Source organism: Petaurus breviceps, unplaced genomic scaffold (assembly GCF_028583685.1).
Source record: "Petaurus breviceps papuanus isolate PSGF00001 unplaced genomic scaffold, PetGlider_PUasm1.0 90778, whole genome shotgun sequence".
NCBI lineage: Eukaryota > Metazoa > Chordata > Mammalia > Diprotodontia > Petauridae > Petaurus > Petaurus breviceps.
In genome coordinates this window covers 1,702,072-1,720,606 of record NW_027187343.1, presented here as the reverse complement: position 1 = coordinate 1,720,606, position 18,535 = coordinate 1,702,072, and the positions used below count along the sequence as shown (strand labels likewise).

General features: G+C 39.1%; 1 protein-coding gene and 1 pseudogene across 4 annotated transcripts in view; one reads left to right on the top strand and one right to left on the bottom strand.

Moving 5' to 3' along the window:
* The window catches only part of CDC42BPA (CDC42 binding protein kinase alpha), a 409,866-nt gene that overhangs the window by 268,188 nt on the left and 123,143 nt on the right, over nucleotides 1-18,535 (top strand). The window lies entirely within an intron of this gene.
* LOC138146980 (cyclin-dependent kinase 4 pseudogene) lies at nucleotides 11,657-12,835 on the bottom strand (annotated as a pseudogene).

Sequence of the window (18,535 nt, the reverse complement as noted above, 5' to 3'; positions counted from 1 at the left end):
GCATTTGCAGATGTCCTTTTTATTCTGAAAGTCCTCATTTTCTTGAAAATTAGATTGTGTACTCTAAGCACTTTAAATAAGTGTGTTGGATAGAAAAAATCAAGAGGAATAAAAATAAAATTTCTATATAATTTTCTGACCTGAAAGTACTTTGAAAGTGTTATAATTTAATATTCTTAATATATTTTTTCTGACTTTTAAAATGCAATGCAAATTTAAAATTTCATATGTTGTATCCTTCCTTCCTCTCCCAAAATAACATGTATATATGGAAATGAATTTCTGAAATCACCCATTAAGCCCATTTATCTTTTAAAACAGCATTTAAGCTGAGATGTAAAGAACATTTCATATTCTGTTTTTAAAATTTCCAAGTATCTTTAAGAAATAATAATTTACATGAAAAAGCAGAATTTTGGAATATAGGAAAACTATTTAGAAAAATAGGAGTTTGGGGACAGAACAAAGATGGCAGAAAAAAGGCAGTGAGTCACCTGAGCTCTCACAATTTCCATTCCAAACAACTTTAAATAATGCCTCAATATGAATTCTGTAGTGGCAGAAGCCACAAAGGAGTGGAGTGAAACAACTTTGCAACCTAATACAGCTCAGAAGATCAACAGGAAAGGTCTTTTTCAATGGAGTGAGAGTGAGTGGAGCACAGGCTGCACCAGTGTCGACTGGGCCCCAGCAAACAAGTAGCAGGATACAGGGGATGATTGAATCAGCGGTGGCAGCAATAGCTTCCAGAGCTCTCAACCCACAGAAATAAGGAATCATACTATTGGTCAGAAGGAGATTACAGGAGTATATTTGCTGGCCTTGGGTGCAGAACTCTTTTGCACTGTCCATACTAGAATCTGGATCACAGTCTCAGAGTGAGGAGGACTTCTAGCAAACTAGAACCTGTGGCTGCAGGGGACTGGGGACCCTAGTAACAGTTCCGGGGCAGAAAAGGAGTGCTTTTGTATTTGTGTCTAATGATCCTGCCTTGGGGGAAAGGGAGAGAAGAAATTTATATCATAACTTTGTTGTATATTTGGAGGGAATAGCAAGTGCTATGTTGTAGGTTTGCAGTTTCGTGTGCTATCATCTATTTTTTAAGTTAATTTATATATTTTTAGTTTTCAACATTCAGTTCCATAAGTTTTTAATTTTCTCTCCCTCTATTTCCTCCTCCCTCCCCAAGACAGCATGCAGTTCGATATAGATTCAACACATACATTTCCATTAAACATACTTTCACATTAGTCATGTTTTATAGAAGATTCAAAACAAATAAGAGGAACCACAAGAAAGAAAAACAAAACAAAACAAAAAGGCTGCTTGACTCCACATTCAGACTCCCTAGTTCTTTCTCTGAATGTGAATGGCATTTTCTATCTTGAGTCCTTTGGAATTGTTTTAGGTCCTTGCATTGCTGAGAAGGGCTAATTCTATCAAAGTCAGTCATCACACACTGTGGCTGTGTACAGTGTTCTCCTGGTTCCGCTAATTTCATTCAGCATCAGTTCATATAAGCCTTTCCAGGTTTTTCTGAAGTCCTCCTGTTCATCATTTCTTAAAGCAAAATAGTATTCCATTACATTCATATACCACAACTTTTTCAGTCATTCCCCAATTGATGGGCATCCCTTAAATTTCTAGTTCTTGACTACCACAAAAAAAGCTGCAATAAATATGGTTGTACATATGTAATAGTAATGTAATTTGAAAATCCCCTTGTATTGGCAAGCACTTAGCACCTTGTTTCAAGTGTGATTGTATCAAGAATTATGATCCAGAACTTGTGAATCCCACAGTGGGAGGAACTTCTTTTTGTAACAGGAAGGGGCAAAAAAATGAGGAGCTAATACCTTATATAAGGTATTACCCAAGCTGAGAGAGGCCAGAACTTCTCACAGCTAGCATCTGGAGGCTGGACTGAGGACTGAACTGAGAATTGAGAAGAACTGAGAAGAGAAATGAGAACTGAGAGCATAACTTCTTGGAGAAAGCAACTGGAGGCTGGGGAGGAGAGACCCAGGCTGGAGAAAGTAATTTCAATTTTGAGAACAGAACTTGTGGTGGCAGAACTTCTTCTGAGGGCCAGCCAGAGCTGCCAGAGGAACCATGACTGTGGTGTCAGTACTTTGTCTGTCTGTGGCTTTGTTAAGCTTTGACTTCCCAGGAACAGAAACTGTGAAGGACTTGAGGTAGACTGGGTACTGTGAGTTTTAATATGGAACAGGAACTGCACAGAGAGCTGGACAAAGCTGCCTGCCTTTGAACCCAGGTGACAGTTTGGTGGATTCAGGTACCATGGAAGAAGAACCCTGGAAGCTGAGAACCTGCCTCAAGTCAAGATGAAAAGACTTCTCCTTTGGTATTTAATGCTGACTAATGAGATTGTAACTCACTTGTGACCTAGGGGTGGATGGCCTTTGTACTTTCCACCATCCCTTAAGAGAGTACTGAGTAGTGACTGATGAAATTGTAACCTAATTGTACCCCATGGGTGGAGGAGTTTGACTTTTTGCTTTGTGATTGAATTAAGGACTTTGTGATTGACTAAATGAATGTACTTTGTTTAAAACTATGTGACCACTTTGGTGAAAACTATGTAGCCATTTTAGTGATAAGTTGTGAAGTTAAAAAATTCTGAATGCTGTACTTTTCTTTGAATGTTTTCCTCGGATTTGTTACAGAATAAATAGAGAATTCTCTGTACTGTGTAATCAGAACCTTGAAGCTATTCACAACAGCAGTCCTCTGGAAAGCTGCTCATGCTTGACTTTACAGCATATGGGTCCTTTTCCCATTTCTGTTATCTCTTTGGGCTGTAGCCCTAGAAGTGGTATTGCTGGGTCAAAGGGTATGTACATTTTTATATCCCTTTAAGCATAGATCCATATTGCTCTCCAGAATGTTTAGATCAGCTCACAACTCCAACAATAATGAATTAGTGTTCCAACTTTCCCACATCTTCTCCCAGTATATGTTATTTCCCTGTTTTGTTGTGTTAGCCAGTCTGATAGGTGTGATGTGGTCTCACTCAGAGTTGTTTTGATTTGAATTTCTCTAATCGATAGTGATTTAGAGCATTTTTTCATCTGACTATAGGTAGCTTTAATTTCTTTCTCTGAATAATACCTGTTCATATTCTTTGAACATTTATCAATTGGAGAATAACTTGTATTCTTGTAAATTTGACTCACTTCTATTTTTTTATATTTTAGAAATGAAGACTTTATCAGAGGCACTAGTTGTAAAAATTCTTTCCCAGTTTTCTGCTTCCCTCCTAATCTTGAGTGTATTAACTTTGTGCAAAAACTTTTAAATTTAATGTCATCGAAATTATCCATTTCGCATTTCACGTTGTTCTCTATCTCTTGTTTGGTCATAAATTCCTTCATTCTCCATAAATCTGACAGATAAACTATTCCTTACTCCCCTAATTTATTGATATCAGCCTTTATAGCTAAATTGTGTACCCATTTGGACTTTATTTTGGTGTACAGACATTGGTCTATGCCCAGTTTCTGTCATACTATTTTCCTGTTCTCCAAGCATTTTTTGTCAAATAGTGAGTTTATATTCCAGAAGCTGGGGTCTTTGGGTTTATCAAACAGTAGATTACTGTAATCATTGACTACTGTATCCTGTGTACCTAATGTATTCCACTGATCTACCCCTCTATTTCTTAGCCACTACCAAGTAGTTTTGATGTTTGCTGCTTTATAGTACAAGATCTGGTATGGCGAGGCCACCTTCCCTAGCATTTCTTTTCATTAATTCCCTTGATATTCTGGACCTTTTGTTCTTCCAGATGAATTTTTTTTAAAGCAATTGGGGTTAAGTAACTTGCTCAAGGTTACATGGCCAGGTGTTTCTGGGTGGATGCTAAGTGTCTGAGCCCGAATTCAATCCCAGGTCATCTGGACACTGGAGCCAGTGCTCTTACTCGCTGTGCTACCAGGCTGCCCCTCTTCCAGATGAATTTTGATATCATTTTTCTAGCTCTATAAGATGGTTTTTGGATAGTTTTGTTGAATAAGTACATTAATTTAGGTAGAAATGTCATTTTTATTATATTACCTTGACCTACTGTAATGCCATGCACAGAAGCTTTCCAGAAGAACTGCTACTGTGAACAGCTTTTTAAAGATTCTGATTACTCAGTATAGTGATCCTTCTATTTATTCCATAACAAAAGCAAAACATCCATGGAAAATCAAGGTACAGCATAATTCAACATACAGCATTCACCATATTTCAACTTATCACAGAAAATCACAATATAATATTCACAACATAGTCTCAAAGTAAAATAGTCACTCTTAAGTTAATTCCATCAGTCACTTTTCAGTAGTATCAAAGTACACATCAAAGTCTTCCACTCTTGGAGCAAAGTCTTGATTAACTCAATTAGTCACTAATCAGTTGTCTCAAAATCTTCCACTCTTGGGGCAAAGTCTTGATTAACTCAGTCAGTTACTAATTGGTAGCAATAGTCAAAGTACTCAAAGTACAGTCACTTGTTCAGTAAAATCTTACTAAGTATCATACACAAAATCCTCCACCTCCTAGGTCACTAGTAAACTATAATTACATAATTACTCAGTACCCAAGGAGAGGTCTTTTCTTCATCTTGACTTGGGGCCTGTTCTCAGATTCCCTGGATCCCCTTCCATGGTCCCAGATTCTACCTGGATTCAGTGGCAGACAGCTCCCAGTTCCTTGACCAGCTTTCTGGGCAGGTCCTGCTCCACACTGGCGTTCACAGGGTCTGGTCCATGTCAACTCCTTCACTATTTCTGCCCCAAGGAATTCAAGGCTCAACCAAGCCACAAACAAAGTGTCAGCATCCTGGTCATGCTTCAGTCACCTGGGCTCCTGGCTCCTGGGCTCCAGGGCTCCTAGCTCCAGATTCCAGGTTCCTGGCTCCTGGCTCCTGGCCTCTTGGCTCTGGGCTTCTGGGATCCTGTTCAGAAGAAGCTCCACCAAGACAAGTTTTCAGGACTCAGTTCCCCATTCTTCTGTAGCAGTTCTGCCACCAGATCTCAGTCTCAAGGAAATTCTGACTGTGCCTCTCTGGGGCTTTTCTTTTATACAGTATTACCTAAGTCACTTCCTTCAGCCAACTTCCTGTTACATCAGTAACAAGGGGCAGGAGTTCATACCTTCTGTTCAATCAGAGGCTTGATCAGTTACTAAGTGTTAAGTACCTGCTATTTTTGCCAACACAAAGGGATCTTGAAATTCAAAATTACATTACTATTACACCTACTCACAAGGAGCTGATGTTTTTCCAGTTATTTAGATCTGACTTTATTTGTGTGAAAAGTGTTTTGTAATTGTGTCCATATAGTTTCTGGGTTTGTTTTGACAGGTAGACTCCCAAGTATTTTATAATGTCTACAGTAACTTTAAATGGAATTTCTCTTTCTATTGGGCTTTGTTAGTGATATATAGAAATGCCGATGATTTATGTGTGTTTATTTTATATCTTACAACTTTGCTAAAGTTATTTATTATTTCATGTAGTTTTTTACTTGATTCTTTAGGATTTTCTAAGTATATCATCACATCATCTTCAAAGAGTGATAACAGTTTCTTCTTTGTCTGTTCTAATTCCTTCAGTTTCTTTTTCTCCTCCTATTGCTAAAGCTAGCATTTCTAGTCCCATATTGAATAACTCATCTTTTTATTGTACTCTGTTATGAAAATGCTTATTTTTCCATGAATTGAAAATAGAAGGATGGAAGGAGGGAAGGAAGGAAGAAACAAAAAAACAGAAAGAAAAAAAGAAAGAAAAGACCATAAGCCAGGAGAATAGTAAACACACCTCTCCTTAGATCATATGAATCAGGAATAACTGAAAACTTACAGATACCCCTTCCTCCCCCACCCTGAACTGAAAACAGCTACACCAAAAAAAAAACAAAACCCAACAACAACATGTAAATTCGAAATTTAAGAAATAAGCTAGAAAAATGAACAAACCAATAACAACAAAAAGAACCTGACCACAGAAAATTACTGTGGTGAAAGTTAATCTAGTCTGAAATTCAGAAGACAACCAGTTCAAAACTAGCTACATCAAAAGCATCAAAGAAAAATGTGAATTGTTCTCAGGCCCCAAAAATTCCTGAAAGAACTCAAAAAGAATTTTAAAAGTGAAATAAGAAAGGTAGAGGAAAACTTGGGAAAATAAATGAGAGTGTTATAAAAGGTCTTGGGAAAGGTTAACAACTTGGCAAAGAAGGCAGACTGCAAAAAATGACACCTTAAAAACAAGAATTTGTCACATGATAAAAGAGGCACAAAAATCCACTGGAGGGAAGAACTCCCTAAAAAACAGACTTGGCCAAATAGAAAAGAAGGTACAAAAACTCACTGAACAAAATAATTTCTTAAAAATTAGAATTGGACAATGATCTAACATAATCCCAAAGTACTAATGATGAAGCACACTCTCCATCTCTAGAGAAAGAACAGATATTGTTTGTATGCATAATGAAACATGCTCTTTCTCACCTTTCTTTTTTTCATTTTTTCTTTTGAGTCTTTTCATATGAAATTACTAATATGGAAATGTTTTACATAATTTCATATGTACAGTCTATATTTCATTGCTTACCATCTCAGAGAAGAGGGAAGAGAGGAAGGGAGGAATAGAATTTGGAACTCAAAACTTTAAAAATCTTAAAACAAATTAGAATTGAGCAGGTGGGAGCTAATGACTACATGAAACATCAAGAAATAATGAAACAAAATCAAAAGAATGAAAAAAAATGAAGAAAACATGAATTATCTCATTGGAAAACCAACTGACATGGAAAGTAGATGGATGAGAGATGATTTAAGAATTATTAGAATGAAGGTGGAAGTCAAGATGTGGAATAAGCAATAAATCTCTGTAGCTTTCCCATGTTCTCCTCAAAACAACCATAAAATAATACCCCAGAACAAATCCTGTATCAGCAGACACAGCAGAAAGATGGGATGGAGAAGTTTTTTAGCCTGGGATACTTGGAGAATTGGTAAGAAAGATCCATCTCACTCAGCTAAAAGGGGCATGCATTTTAGGACAGGAAGAATCCCAGCAAGCCCCACCTTGTCAAACCAGCAGGAGATCCTGATTGCTACTGTGGTGGAGCAGGCCAGTGTCAACACCAGGACCCCTCATGTGTCTTAGCATAGCCAGGTGAACCAGCAGATTACAGCTTTGAGAACCACCATGTGCTTCAGTGTAGCCCTATGCAATCAGGGGGCCTCTGTTTCAGTACAGCCCAGGGCAGATGGGCATCTTCTGGAGGCCATACCATGCTTCAGCACAGCCCAGGACAAACAAGCATCCTTCAGGGTCCAGACCTCCACGTTCTTTAATGCAACTGCAAGAAAATGCAGAAACACTCCACCTGTTCGCAGCACATGCCAGACAACACCACTAGCATCCCAGCTGAAAACCAGGTAAGCTGCCGGATCCCTACAACCTCCAGCAGAGCCAGCCACTTCACACCCAAACCTCTCAACACAGCACCAGACTTGAGGGTGTCTATGGGCCTCAGGTCAACATCAGTGGAGCACTAGGTAAAAAACCAAGGCCTTGTAGTGCCAATGTAATATTTACAGCACCCATGATCACAATAAACACCATGACTATAAGTATCACATGATATTTGATTGCAAAATATACCAAATTCTCCAGATAGAGGACAGAACTGAAACATTTATTTAGACACCAGAAAACTCAATTCCAAAACCAGTAAGCCAATTCCATCATAGTACCAAAGATATTCAGAAGCTATAGTAATGCTGAGAGCCATAGCATCCTTCAGCCTTCCCACAAACCAATACAAGATCAATTATTTGCTCACAAACCTCTCTTATCTCCTTGCCTCAACCTTCTCTCTCTCCCACCATCTGGCTGGCTCTGACTCCCAACTTCCTGTGGGCTCTGCTTCCCTTCAGCAAATTCCTCCCACCACAGGCTCCATGTGACTACATTCAGCCTATTAGGGAGCAGAGTTTATCTTCACAGCAAGGAAGCTTCCTGTGGGCTCTGCTGCACACTTCAGCAAATTCCCTCCATCACAAGCTCCATGTGATTACATTCAGCCTATTAGGGGGCAGAGTTTACTTTCAAAGCAGGGGAGGTCTTCAAACTTTCCCCTAGGTCTATTAAGGGGCAGAGAAGATCTCCAAATTCCCATTCCCATTACAGGACTCCAGCCACTGACAGAAGAAGCCTGAGACAGAAGCCCTTCCACCCTGGGAGCAGAAATCAAATTTAAAAGAAAGGAAAAAGGCCACAAAAAAAAGGTGAACAAAAAATAACAGAAAAAAGAGTATGACTATAGAAAGTTATGGTGACACAAACTCAGAAGAGGACAACAGTGTCAAAACATCTATGGGCAAAACCCCAAAGAAGAATGAGGAAGTGGTCTCAAGCCCAGAAAGAACTCATGGAAGTGCTCAAAAGGGAGCTTAAAAATAATATAAGAGAGGTAGAAGGAAAATTGGGAAAAGAAATGAAAGTGATGCAAGACAACTATGAAAAAAGACTCAACAGCTTGGAAAACTGTTTTAAAAGTAGAATTGGCCAAATGGTAAAGAAGATTCAAAAATCCACTGAAGAAAACAGCTCCTTTAAGAGTACATTTTACCAAATGAAAAAGAATGTACAAAAGCTAATTGAGGGAAACAACATCTTAAAAAAAATTACAGTTGGGCAAGTGAAAGCTAATAACTCTGTGTGACATCATGAATTAATCAAACAAATTCCAAAGAATGAAAAAAAACGGAAGAAGATGTCAAATACCTCATGGGAAAACAACTGACCTGGAATATAGATGCAGGAGAGACAATATCAGAATCACTGAACTATCTGAAAGCCTTAATCAAAAAGAGTACCTGGACAGTATCTTTTAAGAAAATATCGTGGCAAACTGCCCTGATGTCCTAGAACCAGAGGGAAAAATAGGTATTGAAATAAAGCACCAATTTCCTTTGGAAAGAGATCCGCAAAGAAACACCCCAAGGAACATTACAACCAAATTTCGGAACTATCAGGGCAAGGAAAAAATACTATTAAGTGGCCAGAAAAAAGCAGTTCTATTATTGGGGAATCACAATCAGGATCACACAGGACTTGGGCAAGGGAGCTAGTAATACAACCAAGAATCCCTTACCTGGCAAAATTAAGCATAAACACATCAAGGAAAAATATGATGATTCAATGAAATAGAAGGATTTCAAGCCTTCATAAGGAGGTGAGAAGTAAACCAAAAATTTGACATCCAGTATCAAGACCCAAGAAAAGCATAAATAGATAAAAAGAGCAAGAAAATAAATGGGATTCAGTAGAGCTAAACTGTTTACGTCTCTACATGGGAAGATGATTCTTGTAACTATTAAAAATTGTATCACTCACAGTAGAGATAGAAGGAATATACATAGAGGGTAATGGGTGTAAGGTGAATTTGAGGAAATGACATAAAACAATTAAGGGATGAGAAAGAGCTGTACACAGGGTACAAGAAGGAAGTAAGAGGTAGAATGGGGTAAATTATCTCACAAGAAATAGGCAAGAAAGACCTATTATAGCAGAAGGGAAGATGGGGGGGGCAGTGATGCATATTGCTTGAACTTTACTGTCATCAGTATTGACTTAAAATGGAATAATATACACATTTGAATATTGAAATGATGGGGACTGAAAGAGGGGACAGCAGGTCAGGAGAAGTAGTAGACAAAAGCAAAACACTGGTGAGGTGGGAAAGGGTGAACGGAAAGAGAACGAACAAGAGGAAGAATAGGTTGGAGGAAAATACACTGATAGTAATCAAATGTAAATGGGATGAATTTTCCCATAAAATAGAAGTAGGTACTGAAGCAGATCAAAAAGCAGAATCCTAGAATATGTTGCTTACAAGACACATACTTGAAGCAGAGAGACAAACGTGGAGTAAAGATAAGGGGCTAGAGCAAAATCTATTGTGCTTCAGCTTAAGTAAATAAAGCAGGAGTTCTAGTCCTGATCTTAGACAAATTAAAAGCAAAATTAGACATAATTAAAAGAGATAAGGAATGAAACTACATTTTGCTAAGGTACCATAGACAAGGAAGCAATCAAATTAGAAACACAAGGAATAATCTACCTGTCATATTTATCAGAAGAGGAAGAATTCATGACCAAACAAGTGATAGAGAGCATTACAAAATGTAGAATAGATAATTTTGATCATATTAAATTGAAAAGCTTTTGTACAAACAAAGCTAAGGCAAACAAGATTTAAAGGAAAGCAAAAAGCTGGGAAACAATCTTTACAAGTGTCTCTCATAAAGGCCTCATTTCTCAAAAATATTGAGAATCGAGTCAAATTAATGAGAATACAAACCATTCCCCAGTTGAGAAATGCTGAAATGATATGAACAGAAAGTTTTCAGATAAAGAAATCAAAAATGTTTATAGGCATATGAAGAAGTACTCTAAATCACTTTTGATGAGAGAAATGCAAATTAAAACAACTCTGAAACACCACCCCACACCAAATTGGTTAATGTGACAAAAAAAGGAAAATTATAAATGCTGCAGAGGATGTGGGAAAATTATGACAGTAATGCACTGTTTCTATAATTGAGAACTGAACTGATCCAACCATTTTGGAGAACAATTTTGAACTGTGCGCATAGGGCAACCAAACTGTGCATACCCTTTAATCTAGCCATATGCTACTAGGTTTTTCCCCCAAAGAGATCATAAAAAGGGGATATGCATACCTATATGTGCAAAAGTATTTATAGTAGCCTTTTTTTGTGGTGGCAAAATATTGGAAATTGAGGGGATGCCATCAACTGGGGAAAGGGGGAAATGAACAAGCTGTGGTATATGAATGTAATGGAATACTACTGTGCAATAAAAAATGATGAACAGGCAGCTTCAGAAAAACCTGGAAAGACTTGTACAAACTGATACAAAGTGAAATGAGCAGAACCAGGAAAACATTGTACACAGTATCAGCAACATCCTGTGATGATCAAATATGAATGGTGCAGCTTTTCTCAGAAACACAGTGATCCAAGAGAAGTACAAAGGACTCACAAAGGAAAAAACTATCCAGATCCAGATAAAGAACTGAGGGACTCTGTATGTAGATTAAAGCATAGTTTTTTCACTTGCTTTATGCTTTTTCATATTTTTTTCCCTTTTCATTTGTTTCTTCCACAACTGTGATGAATATAGAAATATGTTTTGCATGATAGCATATGTATAAACTATATCAAACTGCCTGCTGTTTTTAGAAGAGGGAAGGGGAGGAACAGAGGGAGAAAAAGTTAGACCTCAGTCTTTTTTTTTTTTAACTAGACCACCTTCATGTTTGTTTTTTTCCTGTATAAATCCCCCTTCTCTTCCTCCCCCCAAATCTAGGGGGTTAGGGTGGGACAAAGGGCATTGGTGGTAGGGGAGTGTCATTAAGGCAGTAAAAGATTATGTGTAAAACGGTTAAGGATTTGGAAAGGGTTTGTGTTGGAGGATCATGTTCTCCCTCCTTTGTTGTGACACCATCCATCACAGTGGTAGTAGGAGTGATCCTAGTGTCTGTGGGGAGGGGAAATGACAGCTTGTCTTTTGTATTGGTCCTGGATACAGTCCCTCCAGTGGGTTTCCTCATTCTGGGTTCCCTTCTCCTGCTGTCTGTAGATAAGTGTGTTGCAGAGATTCGTTTGTGGGGGCTAAAGGTCAGCATTTCTAGTAGCAGCTGTGCTTCAGGCCCCTCCAGCTCAGGCACAACAGACTGTAAAGGCTTGGGACTACAAGGAGTAAAGGCTCCACGGGGCAGAGAAACATCAGAAGGCCAGTCATCTTCTGCTGGGAGCCCAATCAGGTCAAAGATTTTGCTTAACTGGTCAGCTTCAGAGTTTCCACAGAAGAGAGGCTTCCTACAGAACATCTCTGCAAAGATGCAGCCAGCACTCCACATGTCCATCACAGCTGTTACATATGCTAATTTCAGGAGAACTTCGGGAGCCCGGTATCAAAGAGTGACTACCACAGGTGTGTGTGCCATCTGGCAGCTGTAGATCCGGGCTAAGCCAAAGTCAGCCGGCTTGATCGTTCCACTACTAGTGACAAGTATGTTTTCTGGCTTCAGCTCACGGTGAACAATACAGTTGGCATGAAGAAAATCTAGGCCTCTTAAGAACTGTCTCATTAGGTCCTTGATGGTCTCCAGGGGCAGCCCTGGTCAGGGGCCTTGTCTAGATACATCCTCAGGTCTTGGTCCACGTGTTCAAACACTAGGGTCACCTTGGTCTCCTGGTCAGTTCGGGTAGTGGCACAGACATCCATCAGGCAGACCACGTTGGGATGCTCAAAGGCCTCCAGCTTCCTAAGGAGGGCCACCTCCTGGACAGTGCTGACCGGCAGGCCCCCTCCTCTTCCTCCTCTGGTCGGAACTTTCACGCTCTTGAGTGCCACAAAGTGGCCGCTGTGCGGGTTGTAGGCCTTGTACACCGTTCCATAGGTGCCCACACTGATCTTGGCTATGGGTTCATACTGAGGAATGTCCATCCTGGGCCTCCTCCGGCATTGGGGGTCACGTCACGTGGTGTGGGGACGGACCGTTATCTAGGAACCAGAGCCAGCCCGGTGGAGCCATGCAGGGTAACTCCATCCTGAGGGGCCATATGTGGCAGGCCTGGCCATAGACTTCCGGGGGCTAGAGTGGATCCCTTTCCCACACTCTCCTCACCATGTGACCGGCACACTGTGCTCAGAAATGGGGAGGAGGGAGGCACTGGCACTCTTGGGACGTGAGGAAGCACGTGACCGAGAACTCAAAGCCTTATAAAAATGAATGCTAATATTTTTATTGATATGTAATTGTAGGGGAAAATAAGATACTGTTTAAACCTGGGGTGAAAACCCCAAAACCCAAATTATTGAACAGAAAGCCATGATCAAAAGATGAGCCTAGATATCATCTTTAACGAAATTATCAAAGGAAACTTCCCTGCTATTTTAGAACCAGACAGTAAAACAGAAATTAAAAGAATCCACCAATTCCAAAATGACAACTCCCAGGAATATTATAGTCAAATTCCAGAACTGCCAGGTCAAGGAGAAAATGTTGCAGGCAGCCAGAAAGAAACAATTGAAGTAACATGGAACCACACTCAGGGTAATATAATATTTAGCAGCTTCTACATTAAAGTTTCTGAGGGCTTGAAGTAGATATTCTGGATGGCAAAGAAGCTAGGATTACAACCAAGAATGACCTGCCCAGCAAAACTGAGTATAATCCTCCTAGGAAAAAATGGATATTGAATGAAATGCATGATTTTCATGATGAAAAGAGCAGAGCTGAATATAAAATTTGACTTTAAAATGCAAGAAGTATAAAAAGGTAAACAGGAAAACAAAATTGTGAGGGATTCAGTAAGATTAAGCTGTTTACATTCCTATATAGGAAGATGATACATGTAACTTCTAAGAACCTTTTTATTATTAGGACTGTTAGGAGTCTACATAAACAAGAGGGCACAAATTTGATTTGGCTATGATGGGAATAATGTTTAAAAAATAAAATTAAAGGGTGAGAAATAGAAATGTTCTGGGAAAAGGGGAAATGGCGAGGTAGAATGTATAAATTATCTCATAGAAAAGAGGCATAAAAGAGCTTTTACAGCTGAAGATGGGGGGTGGTAGGTAACACTGGAACCTTACTCTCATTGGGACTGAGAATCACATATACACTTAGGTATCTATAGAAATCTATCTTTCCCTACAGGAAAGTAGGAGGGGGATGGGATAAAACAAAGTCAGGGAAGGGGGTCTGATAGACCAGATAGTGTATTGGGGGATGCGGTATTCAGAAACAAAACACTTTTGAGAATGGACAGGATGAAAAGGGAGAGAGAGTAGGATAAATGGGGAAAATAAGTTGGAGGGAAATACACTGTAATCATAGCTGAAAAAATTTTTCAACAAGTTGCTCTGATAAAGTCCTGATTTTTCAGCTGTATTAGATAACTAAACCAAATTGATAAAAATAAGAGCATTCCCCAATTGATAAGTGATCAAAGAATATTAAGAAGTAAGTTTCATATGGAGTTGTCAAAGGAGGACTATATATATAGTCATATGAAAAAATGGCTTTAACTCACTATTGATTGAAGAAATGCAAATTAAAACAACTCTGAGCTATCACACCATACCAATCAGATTTGCCAATATGACAGAAAAGGAAAATCATAAATGATGAAGGGAATGTGAAAAAATTGAGATACAGATGCATTGTTGATGGATTTGTGAACTGATAGAACCACTCTGGAGAACAATTTGGAACCATGCCCAAAGAGCTATAAAACCAAGTATACCCTTTCATCCAGCACTATCACTACTAGGTCTGTCTCCCAAAGAGATGAAAAAAAGAAGAGGAAAAGGACAGCCTATATATATATATAAATATACCAACTCTTCATGGAACCAAAGAATTGGAAACTGAGAGTATGCCTATCAATTGGGGAATGACTGGATAAGTTGTGATATGTGATTGTGATACAATACTATTATGCCATAAGAAATTATTAACAAGATGCTCTTAGAAAAACATGGAAAGATTCTCCATGCATCTATCAAATTTATATCCCTAACACAAAGAACTCCTAGTTCTGGGGCGGGGCAAAGATGGCGGAGAAGAAGCATGACCTTCCTGCAGCTCCGGCTTCCACTTTCCCCAATCCATGTAAAAAGGGGACTCTAAACAAACTTTGGTGCTGCAGAACCCACAAAATGACACAGAGAAGCTAACCTCCCGCTGAGGACAGCCTGGCAGACCAGCAGGAATCCAGCCCAGCACTCTGGGAGCCGAGCCCAGCCCCTCGCCCAGGCTTTAGCCCCAGGGCGGGCCTGACCAGCCACCAGCCAGAGGGACTCCAGATCAGCAGTAGCAGTGGCCTTTCCAGATTTATCAACACGTAGTTGCGAAGGACAAAGTGAGAGGCCAGTGCAGTCTGGACTTTGGGATCAGTAAGCGGGAGTGTATGGCTTTCACCCCCGGGGCTATAAGGCCCTGAGACGAAGGCACAGCCAGCCAGTGCCACGTGGCAGCTTCAGCTCCTGGCCAGCAGAGTGTAGGGGGACCAAGCACCAGTCTGAGGGGTAATCGCTCTTGCCTTAACCTGCTTGGATCTGGATTGCAGTCTAGGGTGGAGGTCCTGGAGTGTGTGCCCAGCTTGCCAGAGCATGTGGAAACCTCAGAGAGGGCACCCATCTAATACCTCCGGCAGCTGAGAAAACTCCAGCGTTTGGGAAGAAAGCTCCCCTGTCTGGTGGCAGAGTCCTACTGTGGCAAAAAGCCCAAAAGTCCAGTAATTGAGTGGCAAAATGAGCAGGCAAAGGAAACAAAGCAGACAGAAGATTCCAACATTACATACCTATTTTGGGGACAAAAACGAGCAAAGCATGGAACAGGAGGAAAACAGTGAAGTCAGAACTCCTGCACCAAAAGCTTCAAAGGAAAATACGAGCTGGTTACAGGCCATAGAGGACCTTAAGAAGCAGATAAGAGAAGTGGAGGAAAAATTGGGAAGAGAAATGAGAATGATGCAAGAAAATTATGAAATGAGAGTCAACAGCCTGACTGAGGAAAATAATACCTTAAAAAACAGACTGACTCAAATGGCAAAGGAGGCTCAAAAAGGCAATGAGAAGAATGCCTTAAAAAGCCGAATTTGCCAGATGGAAAAAGAATCTCAAAAGCTCACTGAGGAGAATCATGGCTTCAGAATTAGATTGGAGCAAATGGAAGCTAATGACTTTATGAGAAATCAAGATGCTGTTAAACAGATCCAAACAAATGAAAGAATAGAGGGCAATGTGAACTATCTCATGGGAAAAACCACTGACCTGGAAAATAGATCCAGGAGAGAGAATTTAAAAATTATTGGACTACCTGAAAGCCATGATCAAAGTAAAAAACTAGAAATCATCCTCTAGGAAGTTTTCAAAGAAAAGTGCCCTGATGTTTTAGTGCCAGAGGGCAAAACAGAGGTTGAAAGAATCCACTAATCACCTCCTGAAAAAGATGCCAAAAAGAAAACTCCTAGGAATATTATATCCAGGTTCCAGAGTTCCCAGATCAAGGAGAAAATATTACAAGCAGCCGGGAAGAAACAAATTGAATATTGTGGAAACACAATCAGGATAACCCAGGATCTGGCAGCTTCTACACTGAGGGATCAAAGGGCTTGGAATATGATATTCCAGAGGGCAAAGGAGCTGGGATTAAAACCAAGAGTCACCTACCCAGCAAAACTGAGTATCGTGTTTCAGGGGAAAATATGGTCATTCAGTGGAATAGAGGACTTTCAAGCATTCTTGCTGAAAAAACCAGAGTTGAATAGAAAATCTGACATTCAGATACAAGAAGCAAGAGAAGCATGAGAAGGTAAACAGGGAAAAGAAATCATAAGGAATTTATCAAAGTTGAACTATTAACATTCCTACATGGAAAAACAATAATTGTAACTTATGAAACTTTTCTCAGTAGTTGAAGGGATTAGAAATATATATATGTCTATATATAAAGGTATATGGGCATATTAATACATATGTGAATGTGTGTATATATGTTTACAGGTATACATAGATAGAGAGCACAGGACCAATTTAACAGGAAGGGATGATACTTAAAAGGTGAAATTAAGAGGTGAGAGGAATATACATGAGAGGAGATGGGGAAAGACAGATTGGGGTAAACTATCTCATACAGCAGAGGCAAGGGAAAATGGTTACAATGGAGGGGAAGAATAGGAAGGCAAAAGGGAATGGGTCAACCTTATTCCTATTGAATCTGGCTTGAGGAGGGAGTGAAATACACACTACATAGGGTATCTCACCCTCCAGGAGAGTGAGGGGGGGAAGGGGATGAGAGGGGGGATGGAAGGGAGGGCAGGCTGGGGGGGAGGGAAGTTGTAAGCACTCACTTTTGAAAAGGGACGGCATCAAAGTAGAGAATAGAACAAGTGGGAGGTGGGATAGGAGGGAGGGAAATACAGTCCAGTCTTTTACAATATATCTACTATATTATTGTTTTGCATTAGCCACACATGTACAACCTATACTGAACTGCTTATCTTCCCAGTAAGGGTGGGTGACAAGGAAGGAAGGGAATGAATCTGGAATTGAAAGTTTTAAAATCAAATATTCAAATATATATGTGTATGTATATATATATATATACGTGTGTGTGTGTGTATATATATATATATATACTATTATTAATACCATCTTACATGTAATTGGGAAATACGATATACAGGCACTGAGGCATAGAGATCCACTGGAAAAGTCGAAAGGGGTATGGGAGAAAATATGGGAGAGAGCAGATTGGAGGAGGGGATATCCTGTGGGACTGCTATTTTGGGGTGGTGGGTAGGGGAAAAACAAGAAGAAAATTTGTAACTCAAAATCTGGCGGAAAGGAATGATATGAATCAGAAGTTAATAAAGCATAAAAAAAAAAGAAAAACATGGAAAGACTTACATGAACTGATGCAAAGTGAAATGAGCAGAATCAGGAAACATTATACACAGTAATAGCAATATTATACAGGGACCAACTCTGAATGCCTTAGGTATTCTCAGTAATGCAATGATCCAGGACAGTTCCAAAGGACTTATAATGAAAAATGTTATCCCCTTCCTGAGAGAGAGCTCCTGAACTCTGAGTGTAGATTGAAGCATACCTTTTTTTTTTTTTTAAACTATTTTGTTGGGTTTTTTTGGCTCTGTGTTTTCTTTCACAATATGACTAATATCGATAGATGTTTTGCATGACTGCATATTTGTAACCTATGAGGGAAGGAAAAAAAGGAGGAGGAAAATTTGGAACTCAAAATTTTTTTAATGAATGTTAAAAAATTTTTTTGTTTAATTGGGAAAATTAAATTTAAAAAAGAAAAATAGTTTATTCTTAATTCTAAATTATGGATTTGACAGTTTTTTAAAAACATATTTCAGCTGGATTGACCTAGATCCCTTTTTTCCATAAATACTTTATGTATCACTTCTACATTTTTGCAAAGGTAGTTATTCCCTGAGAGAAACCAAATTGTAATTCTTTCAAAGTTTTAGCACCATAATAAGCACCATAAGAAGGAACTTTTGCTTTTTCTCATCACTATACTTTCCATGACATAGTTTGTTCTCCAGTTTCTTCCTTTAAAAAAATGTTTTTTTAAAGTTAGGCTTGATTTTTACTGTACTACAAAATCATTTGGAGGATATCTCACAAAACAGTATAACTTGTATTTTGCAGTATAATACTAGCTGGGAGCTAGCTCCTAGAATGTGATAGCTGTTTTGAAGATTTGTTTTCTCTGCTGTCCAGGGTAGAAAAAGCTTAAACTAAAACTTCAAGATAATCTTTGAATGGTTGTTATTCTGAGATATAAGTTTTTTACAGTTTAGTTTAGGGGTTGTTTACTTGATGTATATAAAAGATTGATTTCATAGACATAGATTGAGGTATTAAGATAACATA